Source organism: Protopterus annectens, chromosome 10.part0 (assembly GCF_019279795.1).
Source record: "Protopterus annectens isolate FY-2018-M chromosome 10.part0, PAN1.0, whole genome shotgun sequence".
Lineage (NCBI taxonomy): Eukaryota > Metazoa > Chordata > Ceratodontiformes > Protopteridae > Protopterus > Protopterus annectens.
The window spans coordinates 1,210,709,398-1,210,727,625 of record NC_056744.1 but is presented as its reverse complement, the minus strand read 5'-3'; positions in this window follow the sequence as shown (position 1 = coordinate 1,210,727,625).

Here is an 18,228-nt window from a genome sequence, read left to right as displayed (position 1 = left end):
TGGGAAAGTCTTGCCCGTGATCTCACCAGTGCCACTGGTATCCCTCAAAATGGTGAGCAGGTCTGACACCACTATGCCAACTTGAAACAGAGGAAGAGGGAGCTCTTGGAACAGTGGGTCCAAGAAACAAGAGAGAGGGGAGATATCCCAGCAGTGTGTAAGTATTCATAGCAATAACTGTTTACCAAAGTCCAGTCTGTGTATGTGAGGGATAGGTATGCATAAATGTTTCTCTATTTTCATTACAGAACCAGCTGAGCAGGCTGTGAACCAGGAAGCCCATGCCAGCAGGTTGCAAAGGCTGCATCGCGAGGCTGGTGAGTTACAATCCTGCTTGTAGTAGTCATACCAAATAAATATAAAGGAGTAAAATGTCACCTGGCAGTATAAAAAATGTGTATGGTTTCTACTGAATAAACCAGACAATATGACAGTAATAGTCTCATATAGGTCATATTTAAATAAAAGTGTAACTGCCTGGCAATAAAGTTCTAAATCCTGGACTGGTTGTGTTTACTCTGGTATTGTATGGACTGACATGTTGCATTCACCAAGATCTGATATCCGAATAGTACTATTGTGTTAACTATTGTTTCTCACACTGTGCTACATAAAAATAAATATGTCTAGGAATGTCTGTATAAGAATGTTGTAATTACAAAGTCAGATTGTACAACCAAGAGAGACTTAGACAGAAAACACTGAAAGAAAAGGCAGCAGTTTCTAAATAGCTCATGCTGATGAAACACAAAGTGTTGCATCTTTAGCAGACACAGCCATGGTTCGAATCCCAGGAGTGGTAGTAAGCTATATGCATAATTAACTAGGAATCTGGGAATATGTGTAGAACCAGTCTGGTAGTGTTGATAAACATTCCCCTCCACAGGTCTACCAGGTAAGAGAAGTAGAATGTAGCTATAAGACAGTTGAAATATACACTGTGTACAAACATACCACTGCCCAAACCAAGGCCATAGGGTATTGTAATAATACCTGTAGAGTAATGATTAGAGCAATGATCATTAAAGTTGTGAGTACTGCAAAGATATACAAGTTAATTGACATCTCTCTCCCCCACCATATCTGCAACAATAATCTAGACACACAAATCAATGAGTATGTTTTACAGCAAACCTACTGTTGGGACATATGTCCTATTGTTCAACAAATATTGAAATGTCTTTCTATTAATGTTCCATGTTGAAATACTATCATTGGTGGCCTGTTGCTATCAATGTAACCTGCATGCTGTTGTAATGGCCACTATGGCTCTATATATGCATGTGTTCTGTTTGCTATGCAACTGTTCCAAATCTTTTGTTTTGGGTTAATGGGAATATCTATGCATACCATTATAACTAATCCTGGATTGTGTTGACTATTACTAACTCACATATGTTCTAAAACTGCAACACCATAGCACATTTGAGAATGCCAATCCCAGTGGACCCACCTCTTCCACCTCATCTGGCCATGGTACCGGCCCCCAGCACATCTGGGACCCACCTGTGGACCTCCTCATCCGCTGGTCTTGCACCACCTTTGGGTGGAATTGCCTCAGGGGATAGGGATCTCCCCCACTGGGAGCGGGCGCAGACAGGATACTTTTACCTGAAGCCAGGTCTTGGGATTGGTGCGTAGCGAGCACCAAAAGGAGTCTGGAGATCTGCTACGGCAGCTTGAGGGCCGTGTGGCTTGATTAGAGGGTCAGCCTGCCCCTCCTGCTCAGCCCCGAGCACAGCTACCTTCGGGGCCATGAAGGTGCAGTGGTGACTGCTCATAGGTGGTGACCTCAGTCCCACAGTTTCCATTTGGGGGCTCATGGGCTTCTGATTTCCAAACACCCCTCCCCATCCAAGGTGTTTACCCCCTCATGTGTCATATACAGCCCCTGTATGCTGCCTTGTCTGTCTTGTCTGTCTACCTACCCAACCTACCTCCCCAAATATACCTACTATCCTTCCCCAACATCCCACTCTCACCTTAAAAAGATAAAAAGGGCAATCTGTTCCCCAAAATATTTTTCCGCATACATAGCTGTCCATTTCACACACATGTCCATTGGACACATGTAATCTGGTCTAATTGGTGCCACAACACATTATTGTTGTCCTCACACCTCTTTCAGGGGTTTGAGTGTTCAAATATACCTCCAAATTCAGGATATATATGCACAGTTGTTGCTGTAGAAGAAATGGAAGGCTATGGACCTTCCCTACACCCATCCTGCACATTCGTAGCTACTTTCGTTATTGTCTTTCCCTCTGCATGCTCCCTTTTTCACCACTTTCCTATCACCCCTTTTTTCTTTTCTTTTAAATAAATTAGCACGGGGGTAGGTGGGAATAAGCTGTTTTAAGCAGTAGTATGTAGGATTAAGCCTATTTGCATAGCGCTAAGCAATGCCTACACAGATTAATCACTTATAAGGCTAACTGTCTGTAAGCATATTAAACTGGAAGTTAGCATTGCTTACCACTGCATAAACCCACTTACAACTACTTAAAAGTGCCTTAATCACTCTGTATCCATCAGCCCTTGGTCTGGCCAACAACAAAATTATCGTTCCTTGCAAGTTTTGAACCCAGGACCCTACCCACAGGAATTTACCACTGAGCCATCTGAGCTGTAGATAGAGCTGATATTTTCTCAAACATATCATGCAGCACAGTCATTCAACAGTAGGGAAATTGTATTTATATATGTATATGTATCTATATATATATATATATATATATATATATATATATATATATATATATATATATTTATATATATATATATATATATATATATATAAAACACACACACACACACACACATATATATATATATATATATATATATACATGTATATATATAAAACACACACACACACATGTATATATATATATATATATATATATATATATATATATATATATATGTATATATAATATATATATATATATATATATATATATATATATATATATATATATATATATATATATATATATATATATATATATATATATATATATATATATATATATATATATATATATATATATATATATATATATATATATATATATATATATATATATATATATATATATATATATATATATATATATATACAGTGCATTTGGTCATTGAATCCACACTCTGAACCTCTCACTTTAAAACTTCTGACCAAAGGCAGTGTAAATGGGGGTGAAGGGGCCCAAACTAGGGACTTCTTGTAATTATTGCCCTTATCCCTTCCACCACAGTTGAACTGTTCTGCCTTGCAACAAAATAACTAGCCCTTGCAAGTCTTGAACCCAGAACACTGCACACCACAGCAAGTTACCAGTAAGCCAGTTGAGCTGTAGAGATGTCTGATGTATTGAGTCAAACTGCAAAGAATCCGCAGGTATGGCTAGTGCAATGGCCCAAAAACATACTGAACAAAAAAATAATAAAAAAGCCAGCACAACTCTGTGTGGAAAATAATGTATTAAAAATACACCTCAATTCATTTATTCACATAAGACTCCAGACCGGTTTCAGCTTAACAGCCTTCTTCAGTGAACAAAAAACAAACAGCAGATGGTATATAAATACCTACTTTGATTGGCCAATTTTATTAAACAAACCTCATTTAATTAATTAATTAGAAATATTCAAAGCCCTCATAGCTTAGCAATCCACTTATTTTCTTTCAAATGTAATATTTCATGTAGACCAGCCCTATCCTGTGTTTTATTCAGAATACAATAAATGATGGTAAAGTTAAATGTGCCAGTTTTATGTTTACAAATGTGTTTGTATAAAGCACTTGAGTGTTTATGATTCTTTATATCACTGACATGCTCACTTATTCTCAATCTTAAAGGCCTGGACATTTGCCCAGCATAAAAGGCCAAGCATGTACAACTGACCAGATAAATCACCCAACTAATGCTGCAATTCCCAAAAAAGTAAGATCATATACTATAGGTGTATTCTTACTACTAAAGCTTTTCATCTTAAGCACCCTGGGACAATAAGAACAATGGCCACAAGGGTTGCAACCAACCAGTTTGTCACCAGTAATAGTTCTCTGACTGATATTTGTATCCTGGACCTGGCATCTTTTGTAGTGGCTAAATAGGGACCCTAAAGAGTGACCCTTCCGAAAGGAATATGAACATATCTCTCCCAAACATTCACCAAGTGAACCCTCACCCTGAAGGATGTACCAATGTATTGAGATTATATTCATAAATGAATATGTGTTCTTACCATAGGTCGTTACTAATCTGACCTGATTTTTATTATCAGGAGGATTTCCTCTATATTCATGCAATCCGGATCTCTCCTGCTGGGTGTCAAACTGGCTAGCCCTACAGATGTCACCAACCTTGTATCCACAATCTTTAAACCTGTTCACAAGATCCTGTTCATAATGACTATATTTGGAGGGATTAGAACAGATTCTCTTAACCAGGAGAAATTGAGACTTGGGGATGTTTCTGATGACATATTGGGGGGTGGAAGCTAGTAGCATGTAACAAGGTGTTATATTGGGGGAATTTGCAAAATATCTCAGTCTCCAGAGTATCCAAAGGGGTACGCTTCACCAGAACATCTAGGAAAGTGATCTTATATTTATGGCAAGTAATCTTAAACTCAATACCCCATTTGTTCTGATTTAGATATTCAACAAATTCCTGGAAATAAACTTCATCAGCTCTCCACACCACACACTGAAGGGGAAGATGGCCATATGGATAGGTCACCCTTTTCCAAGAGGCATAATTTGGGTGACAATATGGGTCACCCTTTAGACCTAGGTCTAGAAAAGGGGGGGGGGCGACATAAGGGTCCCTCCAGATTTAAAGAGTGTCCTGAAAGTGACGGTTCAACAATAACATGTAATGTACATAATATCTCCTCATTGGTTCTGTCAGATATACAAATAAAAACTCTCAATAAAGGTTTGAGCTTTGTACCTGTTTTTTTTTTTTTTGTGCCTGAACATAACTTTGCACAAAATGTAATAGATTTCTGTTGTTCATTGAATTTATGCTTATTTTTTCAGGATGGACATAATAATGTGGAATCCAGACCTTTTAGTTTTCGGGATTCCACTTTTAAGCCACCTATGTCTCCAGTGGTTTCAATTTTTCAGAATAATGTGTTGAAAGATTTACATTTGCACCTTGACAAAGACCATCTGATTAGAGACAACATTACTAGAGCAGAGAGGCAATGCATTAATGAGCTCAAATCTAACAGGGATATTGTAATTGTACTGGTAGACAAGGGAGAGTCAGTGGTTATCCAAGATTGGACCCAATATTATGAAGAAGTACAAAAACAGCTGTCAGACAATCGATATTATAGGATCATACCCCTAGACACTACAGCCACATTTAAAGTGGAGACTGATACATTTTTCGACATGGCGGTTGATGAGGGTATCATTCTGAAAGACATTGGTTATCAACTTAAGGTTGACCACCCAAAACAACAATACTTATACCTCTTGCCCAAAATCCATAAGGATCCTAATAATCCTCCAGGAAGGCCCATAGAGTCAGGGTGGGGTTCACTTACTAAACCCCTTTCTGAATTCCTTACCACTAATTTGAAACCTTTGTTGTCACACATACGAGCTCAGATCCAAGATACCACTCAGTTTTTGGGTATTGTATCAGATTCACAACTTGAACCTCACTGGCTATTATGTACCCCCGATGTCACCTCCCTGTATACCAGTATCTCCCATTGGGCAGGTTTAGCTGCGCTACAATATTGGTCAGATAGAGTGGAACTTTACAGTTCAGGTTTTAACTCTTTTTTGGTCTGCCTGGCAGAGCATGCCTTAACCAAGAATGTTTTTTACTTTCAAAAACAATGTGTATGGCAGGTTCAGGGCACGGCTATGGGGGCATCTTTTGCCCCCATATATGCTGACCTGTTTATGACATATTTGGAGGAGAAATTAATTTATGATTATTGTCATAACCTATACCTGGATGAAATAGACATTTGGAGGTGATATCTTGATGACTGTTGGATGGTGTGGAGAGCCGATGAAGTTTATTTACAGGAATTTGTCGAATATCTAAATCAGAACAAATGGGTTATTGAGTTTAAGATTACTTGGCATAAATATGATATCACTTTCTTAGATGTTCTGGTGAAGCGTACCCCTTTGGATACTCTGGAGAAGCGTACCCCTTTGGATACTCTGGAGACTGAGATATTTCGCAAATTCCCCCAATATAACACCTTGTTACATGCTACTAGCTTCAACCCCCAACATGTCATCAGAAACATCCCCAAGTCTCAATTTTTCCAGGTTAAGAGAATCTGTTCTAGTCCCTCCAAATATAGTCATTATGAACAGGATCTTATGAACAGGTTTAAAGATCGTGGATACAGGGTTGGTGACATCTGTAGAGCTAGCCAGTTTGACACCCAGCAGGAGAGATCCGGATGGCTTGAATATAGAGGAAATCCTCCTGATAATAAAAATCAGGTCAGATTAGTAACGACCTATGGTAAGAACACATATTCATTTATGAATATAATCTCAAGAAATTGGTACATCCTTCAGGGTGAGGGTTCACTTGGTGAATTTTTGGGAGAGAAATGTTCATATTCCTTTCGGAAGGGTCGCTCTTTAGGGTCCCTGTTTAGCCACTACAAAAGATGCCTGGTCCAAGATACAAATATCAGTCAGAGAACCATTACTGGTGACACATTGGTTGTTTGCAACCCTTGTGGCCATTGTTCTCATTGTCCCAGGGTGCTTAAGACGAAAAGCTTTAGTAGTAAAAATACACCTATAGTATATGATCTTACTTTTTTTGGGAATTGCAGCACTAGTTGGGTGATTTATCACATGCTTTTATGTTGGACAAACGTCCAGGCCTTTAAGATTGAGAATAAGTGAACATATCAGTGATATAAAGAATTATAAACAGTCACGTGCTTTATACAAATACATTTGTAAACATAAAACTGGCACATTTAGGTTTACCATCATTGATTGTATTCTGAATAAAATACAGGATAGGGCTGGTCTACATTAAATATTAAATTTGAAAGAAAAGAATTGGATTGCTAAGCTAGAATGGCTTTTTCCACCTGGCCTTAATGAATATTTCTAATTAATTAATAAAATGAGGTTTGTTTAATAAAATTGGCCAATCAAAGTAAGTATTTATAAACCATCTGCTGGTAGGGTGTGCTGTTTGTTTTTTGTTCACTGAAGAAGGCTGTTTAGCCGAAACCAGTCTGGAGTCTTATGTGAATAAATGAATTGAGCTGTATTTTTTAATACACTATTTTCCACACAGAGTTGTGCTGGCTCTTTTATTATTTTTTTATATTTTTATGTCTGATGTTTTCTCAAACATATCATGCAGCACAGTCATTCAACAGTAGAGAAATTGTATTTATATATGAATATGTCTGTATATATGTATATATGTAGATATATATATATATATATATATATATATATATATATATATATATATATATATACACATATCTTTCTATATGTATACATATGGGTCTACTTTCTATCACCGAACTTCCGATTCACCGACACACAAGTTACCGACCCCAAACAACCGAAAACACACAACACCAACTCAAAACAACACCACTACACGACACAAAACGTCAACTACATTGCACACAACAACATATCCACTAACCTTAACCTAAACCTAATCCTAAAGTCCGACACCCTAACCCTAACTCACTTAATCAACCTAAACCTCAACACCGTCACTATCGCACAACCTACCTGCACCTAACCCTAACTCACTTAACCCACCCTAAACCTCAACACCGTCACTGCTCGCCTACCTGCACCCCTAACTCACTTAACCCACCTAAAACATTCAGCCCGTCACTCTCACTCCACCCACATTCTAACCTGACACATAACCCTTCCCTACACTGCTCTCGTCACTTCACACACTTTCCTTACGGAACCCTTAGTCCGACACTACACACTCACCTTTCCACACCTAACCTAAAATCCCTCACTATCAACTTACCTGTCCGCTCCCCAATCCTAAATCTTTCACTTTGCTTTTACGGATCTCTTGGATTTTACCTCGGCTGCTGTTGTCGGTCTCTCAGCTGTCGGGATATTGCATTTTGTAACCTACCTGTTCGTTCCGTCTCAGTCTTCTGGGTTTCGGTGACGTGGCGCTTCGGTTATTCGAAGTAGACCCCATACATATATATATATATATATATATATAGATGTGTATATATATATATATATATATATATATATATATATATATAGATGTGTATATATATATATATATATATATATATATATATATATAGATAGATAGATATATAAAAAATATGTATATATATATATATATGTATATATATATATATATTTATATATATATCTATATCTATATATATGTATATATATATATATATATATATATATATATATATATATGTATGTATGTATGTAGTGCATTCAGACATTGGTTCCACACTCTGAATCTCTTACTGCAAGAAATCTGACCAAAGGCTGTGTAGATGAGGGTAAAGGGGCCCAAACTAGGGACCTCTTGTAATTATAGGCCTTATCCCATCCTCCACAGCTGAACTGTTCTGCCTTGCAACAATATAATAAGGCCTGCCAAGTCCTGGACCCAGGGCTTTGTAAATTATGATCAAAGCAATGTACCATTATACCATCTGAGCCGTACAAAATAGTGATGGCATCCCAAACATATCAGTTAGTACAGTCATCCAACAGCAGGGAAAGGAGTCTGTAGAATTAGTCAGGCAGTCTATATACACATGTATATATGTATGGAGATGCATATATGTGGACAAATTTATACATGATACATATATACATAGAGAGAGATATACATCCACATTCATATTCACATATATGCATACCTACACATATATAAAAAGGTTAATAAATATAATATATATATATATATATATATATATATATATATATATATATATATATATATATATATATATATATGTATACATAAATATACAGAAATATATGACAGCAACAAAGACATGGCAGAGGGTCATGCTGCTGCACACTCGAATTCTACATCTAGAAACTCCCTCACTGGAAGTATACCTTAAAATGGGGAACAATGACATCTGTGCTGTGACAGAGACCTGGATAAAGGCAGCAGGAAGCACCCCTGCAGTACCAGCCTATACATAATTCCACAACATTTGGCTACAGAACGTGGACCGAAGCTGCAAAGTTGGTGGTATTTTCATATTCATAAAGGATGCACACACCTCCAGAGTGGGAGATCAACATTATGCCTTACAGATCTTGCAGATGTAGCTGACATTAGGTAAGACAATGGTTCAGGTTGTAGCCTGTGATAGGTCCCTGTACATTTCCCAAGACTCACACTCCATGTCCATAATCACCCTGGAGAATATTAGTGTCCAACCTAACACTCTCATACTGGTTGACTTCAACTACCCCACCATTAAGTGGGAAAGCTACTCATGCACCGATGCACATGCCCATTACATCAACCTGGTCCTTCCTAACATGGGTAACTGTTGCTCTACACCAATAGTCAACAGCTTACTTGTTATATCTGAACACAAAGTAATCACCTTTGGAAATCCACAGCCATCCTACCCCCACTGCATAACCACCATGAAAAGCCTTTCCAAAGCTAACTATGGCCTCATAAAAGCAGAGGTGGTTAACCTTACATCAGCCTTGCAAATGGAGACTTGCTGCATGACAGATGAATCAAGCAACAATGCACTATGAACACGTACACAAATGCATGGCTATCACCTTACCCAATACAACCAGGACCCTCACCTCCAAAAAAAGGAAGCTGATCTGGTGGTCCCCTGCCATAAAGAGACTGTACAACAGAAGGAGAGAACCAATGTATAATAAGGTGAAGTCCCAAGACAGGAAATAAACCCTTATCAGCCTCAATGAATAGTTGAGATCCCTCATCAAATACTACAAAGTTATCTGTGAGAACAGACTTGGAGCACATAGTAAAGACAACCACAAGGCCTCATACAGATATTTAAAGAATCTCCATGGCAATACCAAAAATTGTTCTGAGCAACTAGAGAATGGCACCTCCCAGACTGAGCCAACAAATAATGCTGATATACTGGCTGGCATCTTGAGTGCAAACAGATCCCCTCACCCCCCAAAGGACCACTCCCAATACCAGTACACTGCCAGACACCCAGTATTACTGCAGCACAGGTTACAACACCACTGTCCAAGGCCAAGAATATGCACTCTATGGGACCTGAGAATATCCCTGGCTGTGTTCTACATGAACAACAGAGTGACCTGGCACCTTACCTGTGTGTCCTGTTAAACCACAGCCTCATCTCAGGCTTTGTCCCTACTGAACTGTGCACTGCTACAGTCACCCCTCCCCACAAACAAGGTGTAACTACAGACCCTGGGAAATACCACCCTGACTGCCTGACAAGTCTGTTATGTGAAGATATGGAATGCATCATCATGCACCTAATAAACATGGATATGGGAATCTACAGACTCAGGATCCCACACAGTTCACATTTGTGAAGGGTAGGTCATACCTGCTCATTCAACCTGGTCAGCCTCTTGCCATCAGTCACCTGAGCTGCAGATGAAGGCAAGGTGACACCTACAGCCTACATTGATCTTGCCAAAACCTTTGATAACATTCCCCACTCACTAAGCTTGGCATTAACCCCTATATCACTAGGTGGGAACAGAAGCACAAGCACAGGGGTAGATTGGACATACTGTTGTCATACATTGAGACAGTTGCAGATGTCACTGGGTTTGTTGTAACATCCTTTATGAGGAATATGACGTTGGTAATACCAATAGATGTGAGTATTTACTGGCTGCATTTCCCAGAGTCCATAACTGATATACCAAGGACACCAAATGTTTGGTGAATACACAAAAATTGACAGGCAGACATGTGGCCAGTCTGTGGAAAGTGTGCCAGTGGAGAGGTATGTCAGAGACATATCACTGTGAGTCATGGCGACACACACTAAATGCACGTCCACACAAACCCTGTCAAGCTATCAATCCACCATGTGTATAACAGTACTGATGACATCGAATCTGTTCACAAATATGGGGATATGTCCCCCATGTTGGGTGGCTGTCTCCACATGTCCTGTCCTGTGACATATTGCCAACCACTGTATGTGAATCTATAGGCCACCACTTCTGCAATGTCCCTCACACAGGCAAGGAAATGGGGCAAGGCGCACATTAAGGAGTGTCCCATATGTTGGAACTAGCAGCAGTGTTCAGGCCCACAACACAATACAATGTTGGCACCTACATAGTGGTATGGCTGTAGCAATACCTGACATCTGCACATCTGTACAGAGGATAGACAGAAAGTAGATAGTCAACAAGTTATGCATTAGAATGTATTGAAAGATAAATGTATGAAACTGAAAGTTATGCCATTACTACACGACAGAAGTCCCCAATGACATGTCCAAAGAACATAGTAGTCTACAGTTAATATCAACATATCAGATCAATATCTAATAGGAGATACATATAAACATACAGCTCAAACATGCAGAACAAGGCACTCAGTACTCAAGAGTTTGGCTTTGCATGCAGGGGTGTATGGTTCCAGTACTACAATCTGTAATGTACTCTTACTTGAAAAAGCACTGTTAAAAGTACTAACGTAATGATACCATATGTGTTAAACTATTTCTGGCAACCAGTGCACTGTAGTTGGTATAACATGCAAGTGTGACTGCATATAACTTGGAATACTACCCATGTATGAAACAAATCCAAAGAGAACATATTGTGGTACTAACCATGTATATCTGGGTCTATATTATAACATCAAAGTCTTAAAACTTCAAATGTTATGATATTGAACCATTTTGATCGAAAGACTATAACATCGAACACTTAGAATAGCAAATTTTTTCCCAAGGAAAACATTTTCTGTTCCGACAAACATACACACAACACAAGCACACCAAAATAAATAATCCACACACATACACTTCACAAAACCCTGCACTAAACCAGACATACACTACAAGCTATCCACTTACCTTAACCCAACCCTAACCTTAAGGTCTGTAACTACCGCACACTCACCTTACCCGCTTCCTAACCCTAAGATCCCTATCGCATGCTTACCTTACCTGTTCCCTAAACCTAAGGTCCCTATAACACACTCACCTTACCCGCTCCCTAACCCTAAGTTCCCTATCGCACACTCACCTTACCCGGTCCCTAACCCTAAGGTCCCTAACTATTACACACTCACCTTAACCTGATCTGTTCACACACTTACCTTAACCCAGTCTGTAACCTTCGCTCCACAGTCAAGGAAATAAGGAAGCTGCAGAAACGGCCCACTGAATACTTTCCCTAGGAAAGTATTCGATATTCTGTAGCTTCACTATTTTCAGCGTTCAGTGCATAGGGTTCGATATTATAACATTCAAAGTTTTAAGACTTCAATGTTATAATATAGACCTGTATACCCAAGTGTCCTGCACAGTATACTTACACCCCTTGCTACTGTAATGACAGCACATAGAAGCATTTTATATACAGGGAATTAAATGCAATTAAAATTAAAATGAATTAAATTTTATCAGTCTGGAATGTGATCACTGGTTACCAAGGCTAGGCTATGCTTAGCAGGTGCAACCATTGCTTAAATGTAAATGCTAAGCAGATTTGTGTACTGGTAAGCGAAGCCTACATGGTGTAAGCGCGATTCATTTAACCATACGTTAGCACCACTTACCATCGGTCAAACCCACGCAAACCTGCTCAAAATTGCCTTAACCACTCTGTATCCAACAGTCCTTGTTCTGCCTAGCAACAACAAAAAAAAAAAAATACAGCCCTTACAGGTCTTGAACGCAGGAGCTTGCACACCATAGCCTATACAACTTACCAGGAAGCCACCTCAGGTGTGCTATTAGAGGGTGTTTTTTCAAATATACCCTTCTTTACAGCCAGTTTACAATAGGGAAGAGACAAGTGTGCAACTGGGAAGGATTAGTATCTATAAATGAGGTACCTTCATTTTGTCGAAAGCTCATTTAATTGACACACATTTTAGTTGGACCAAATGACTGAAACTTCATTTCACTGACACTCCATTTGACTGACAGTTCATTTGACTGCCAATTGGTACTGGCAGTGTCTAGAGCACTGTAAGGTAAGTAAAAGGAATATTTCCTTTTCCCCACTGTAGTGCAACCCTGGAGTTAGTATATATATATATATATAGTTAGGGGTGTATCCTCCGGAGGGCACAGCCCCCCAAACTGGGGTGTGGGGGTGCAGCCCTCCACTTACTTTGGTTTTACTAAACAATATAAAACCAAAAGCAGAGAATATAACATGAAAGTATGTGGGGGGCTGTGTCCCCCATACGCCTGCTAATTATATATATATATATATATATATATATATATATATATATATATATATATATATATATATATATATATATATATATATATATATACACATACTAACTCCAGGGTTGCACTACATATAGTGTTGCATTGCCCTGACACTAATGTGGGTACTGGGAGTAGGCATGATTATCAGGTATTAATCAAAGAAGTGTCCACCATATTTATGAGCCTCTGTCCATGCCTACCACTACCAGCTATATCAACACCTATATACAGTGGATATCACAAGTGCACACACCCCTGTTGGAATGCCAGTTTTGTGTGCTGTATGACAATCAGACTGCAGAAGGTCATGTCATAATGTTTCTCATCTTGAATGTGACCCCTAACCTGTCCAATTCCATTGCAATACAATCAAAGGTGTTTCTAGGAAGGTGAGCAACTATTGTCAAGTGAAGATGTGCCATGATGTTAAAGTCCAGACCAAGATGGATGAATGCTGTAACCATCTCAAGAGGTGCATACACAGGTTTAAGGGTGTACACGCTGATTTAACTGGCATATTGTACTGAGTATTATTGCCATATGTTTTCACAAACAAGATTGTTATGTTTTCAATTGAATTGTACAGGCTATAGGTCACATTACAGGTGGGAATTGTTATGAAATGAGTTATTGTGGTGTCATGTTCCAATTGCACAAATACCAGGCAGTGTATCAGGGGTGTGTAAGCTTTGTATCCACTGTAGCTGTATGGACACAGCAGTACCTGACCTGTTTATCCACCCTCCACCAAGGTAAAGTAATCCCCTTTGGTGAACAGCAGCAATACACTAACACATAATAGGTTGCTACATTGGTTGTACAGGGACACATAGGTGCAGGCAACAACTCTGAAGCAAGTCCATCTCTATTGGAGCAAGCAGGTAAGTTCACAGGTGACATCCTGTAAGGCTGACTATGAGTATGAATCAGACATCTCCACACCACCAAGGACAATTGCAACCATGTACCCACATATGTTGTAAGTCTCAGATGAAACAACACAATTTACCCTGTACTGGGGATAAAGAACACCTCATACACACATGCCATGGATATAGGCAACCCGCATCACACAGGTTAGGTGGGAGCATCACCACCCTGTCCACCCCAGTTGTACATGGAGATATGCATATCAACCACACTCCTCCCCACAGCAATGGTGAAATGTACATACTGCCTACTGATGGCAACAACATCATATCTCAATGGGGCATACTAACATCAGTGCCTGGCTCCTACATGGACTCAGGCATGTGCTCGGAGCTTCATCACACACCCCAGTCAAACACAGACCTGCCACCATACACACATCATCCATATGGAAGATGAATGCAGTCAACCCTCTACACAGAAATGAATGGAGGATAGAGGATCATACAATCAATTGTCCAACAGTGGGGGGGATAAGATAGCTCAGGGACATGCAAGTAATGCAAGCTGCCATATGCATGATAGCTTGGAGGTTTCTGGGGTAGTCTGGATTATTTGCAAGTAATATACATTGTTGATGTGCATTTTGACAACCGTATGAGGTCCTGTGACCCTTTCCTGTTCATGTCTTCCAGGTAACATGCAGAGTGCTCACCTACCAGCATTCTCTGTTGGAGAAACAGACATCATCACCCAATATGTGATCGGACATTATGCCCTGTCATGTGGACGGAGAGCAGAAGATGTGCGGGTGAGGAATGCACTGTGGAACAGTGTGGTCCAAAGAGTAAATGATACCAGACTGCACAGCAGAACTTATGTGCATGTGCAGCATTGGGCCACCAACCTCAAATGCCATGCCCATCAATTGGCCGCAGCTATAGCTAGATACTGGTGGGGGGCCCAGCCATACAGCCCCCACTGACACCCACCGAGGAGCTCCTCACCACACTTGGCTCACATGCTGAATGTACAGGCCATGATGAAGCATTGTGGAGGTGAGTTGCACACACACACACACACACACACACACACACACACACACACACACACACACACACACACACACACACACACACACACACACTGGATGAGGAGTGTGGTGGTAAGGTCCCAGTGGGGATAAGTACACTAATGTATCAGACATACATGTATCTGTATTGTATTTACGTGCATGTGTCAGGTCCTATTGCAGTTGTGGATGGGGCTTTTCTAATGCAGAGAGGTGCACATCTATAGTGAGGACAGGACATTGTGTATTATTGTGGTTAGTATTGTTCATTATGGATAGGAACACCTCCAGACTAGCATTCCAATCATAATGCATTGGAGATACTTCTGATACAACCACCTTGGGGTAATGGTGCTATCCAGACCATAGCCTGCTATGGGTCCACATCTATGTCCCTAGACTGTCAATGCACATTCCTCAACACCCTGCCATCTCTGATGGTCCAATGCAACACTGACATAGTACGAGTCTTCAACTACCCCTACATCACCTGGGGAATGTAGCCAATCACCAGTACAGTGGCCAAACACTTCTGGGATTTATCATTTCCATTGTCCTACAACAGCTCATACTGACCCATCGTACAGGATGCAACAGCCATGACCTGTGTTGACTACTTAAATATGAGACCATTGCTCATCCCCAGATGTCAATCCTTTCATGGTGAGATTCACACAGGCTGTAATCAACATGGAACTCAACATGTCAGCTACACCCCCCACAAAGATAACCACCTGGCAAAAACTCTCCAAAGCTGACTTTGCAGCCATGACAACAGGGTGGATGTCTTCACTGCACACATGGCAATGGGATATAGCTGAATGACTGAAATCATACACATAGGCACTGTACAAACAGGTACATGAATGCATGGTACTAGCCAGAGCCAACAGAACCCAGACACTGTCCTCCAAACACTGGGAGACAATGCGATGCCCCCCTGTCATTACTGAAGTGTACATCAAAAGGAGGACATTATTGCAGGGAAAGGTGGTGTCCCATGACTGTTGAACTCCCTTATTAGCCAGAAACACAACTTTGGATCCCTCATGGAGTCCCTGGCAGGCATCTATGGCAGCAGATATGCAGCAGACACTGACGACAATCACAGCAGCCGGGATAGTTACATTAACAACCTCCACAACATTAAACACAAGTGCTATGAGTTACTGCACAAAGCTAATACCTATCCTGAGACAACAGATATTAGCCACAGTCTTGGCAACACACTCAGTTACAGCTTTACCCCTCTCTCCCCCCACAAGTGAAGTGCTGAGTGAATGTGTTCTCACATGCTGTATCTTATGTCCATTCTAGGCATCTATGTGTTACCAGGATGTGGCCCTGCAGCAATGCCACAGGGTATGGCAGTGTGTTGCCACATCCACAATGTCATAGGCAGGGTACAGTATGTGCATGGTAATTCCTGGTCCGTAACACAGTTATTGCATTATGCCTCCGATTATAGGGCTGAGGGTTGTACATAATTACATGTTGATGTACAACATCTGTTGTAGAACAAAGAATGGTACATGTTCTGGTTTGGACACACCTCTGATTGCTAATAACCACAGCCACAGGGGATATTCATCAACCAACCACACTGGGATTACTATTCACACACACACACACACACACACACACACACACACACACACACACACACACACACACACACACACACACTTGTCAGTACTGAGATCCATAGGTTCATTGCTTCATAGGTGCATAGTAGGTGAATGAGCCTGAAAACTCTACAAGGCTAGCCCAAGGGAATACCTTTGCATCAGGTCACATGACAATAGCCCCCAGTGTGGCTCAGGGGTATAGTCACTGGAGTGGTCCCCAGGGGTGAGTATTGTATGCACCATCCACTCATCCAGGTTTCTATTGTGCGTGGCCAGTGATGTGCACTGCTTCTCATGTATGTGATTTATATTCCATAGCATGGGCAATGTCTGGATTGTGCACATGTCCCACATGCATGTTCTTTGACATGTGGAAGTGTACTTGAGGTCTCTGGGGCATTTTGTGTGGACAGATTGGTATCTTCTAATGTAGCATTCCTGACCTCATTTGGTGAGACCTGGCTATGTAACTGAAGTCGTGATTGCACCAACATTGACAGTATGATATGAATATTCAGTGGAGTTAGTGGTGTCTGTCCATACAGGACATGTGTATAAGGCATGGTATTCCCTTTGTGGGGTACATTTTCAGACTCTACAGTTGTTGCAGGTGTCCAGTGGGGCACATGGCAAAAGGACCACTGTGCACATTTATTGGGCTACTGAGGGGATGGAACAGGGTGCCATGTCCTTTTACTTGCTGGATAACACACAGTCAGGTGATGTAACACATCAAAGTCCTTTTTGATGTCAGTGGCACTGTTGTGGTCAACAGGCATGTAGTCCACTGCTATCACACCATGGGCCACCATGGGCCACCAACTACCTGCTTGCAACTTACCTTATCTGTAAGGCAATATGCAGGGTAACTACCAATATAGTGGTTGTTGCCTAGCCAACTGTGTTTGTGTATGACACATGGGTGGAGAGCGGTTTCTGAGTAATAGAAGGGTTGACTATATTGTTCACTAATCCATACTTTTTCATTTAGGGCTGTGGATTGTCTACACCAACCTCTCTGGTGTTTGACATCTGTTGGCCTTGTAATGTGGACATTGTGACATATACTAGGCCCTCAACATAATAATTTAGCAAAACCCACCCCCGTGGATCCTGTTATTACACAATAACGCCAAACCCCACACTGATGACAGAGACACACACACATACACACACACCATTACAGAT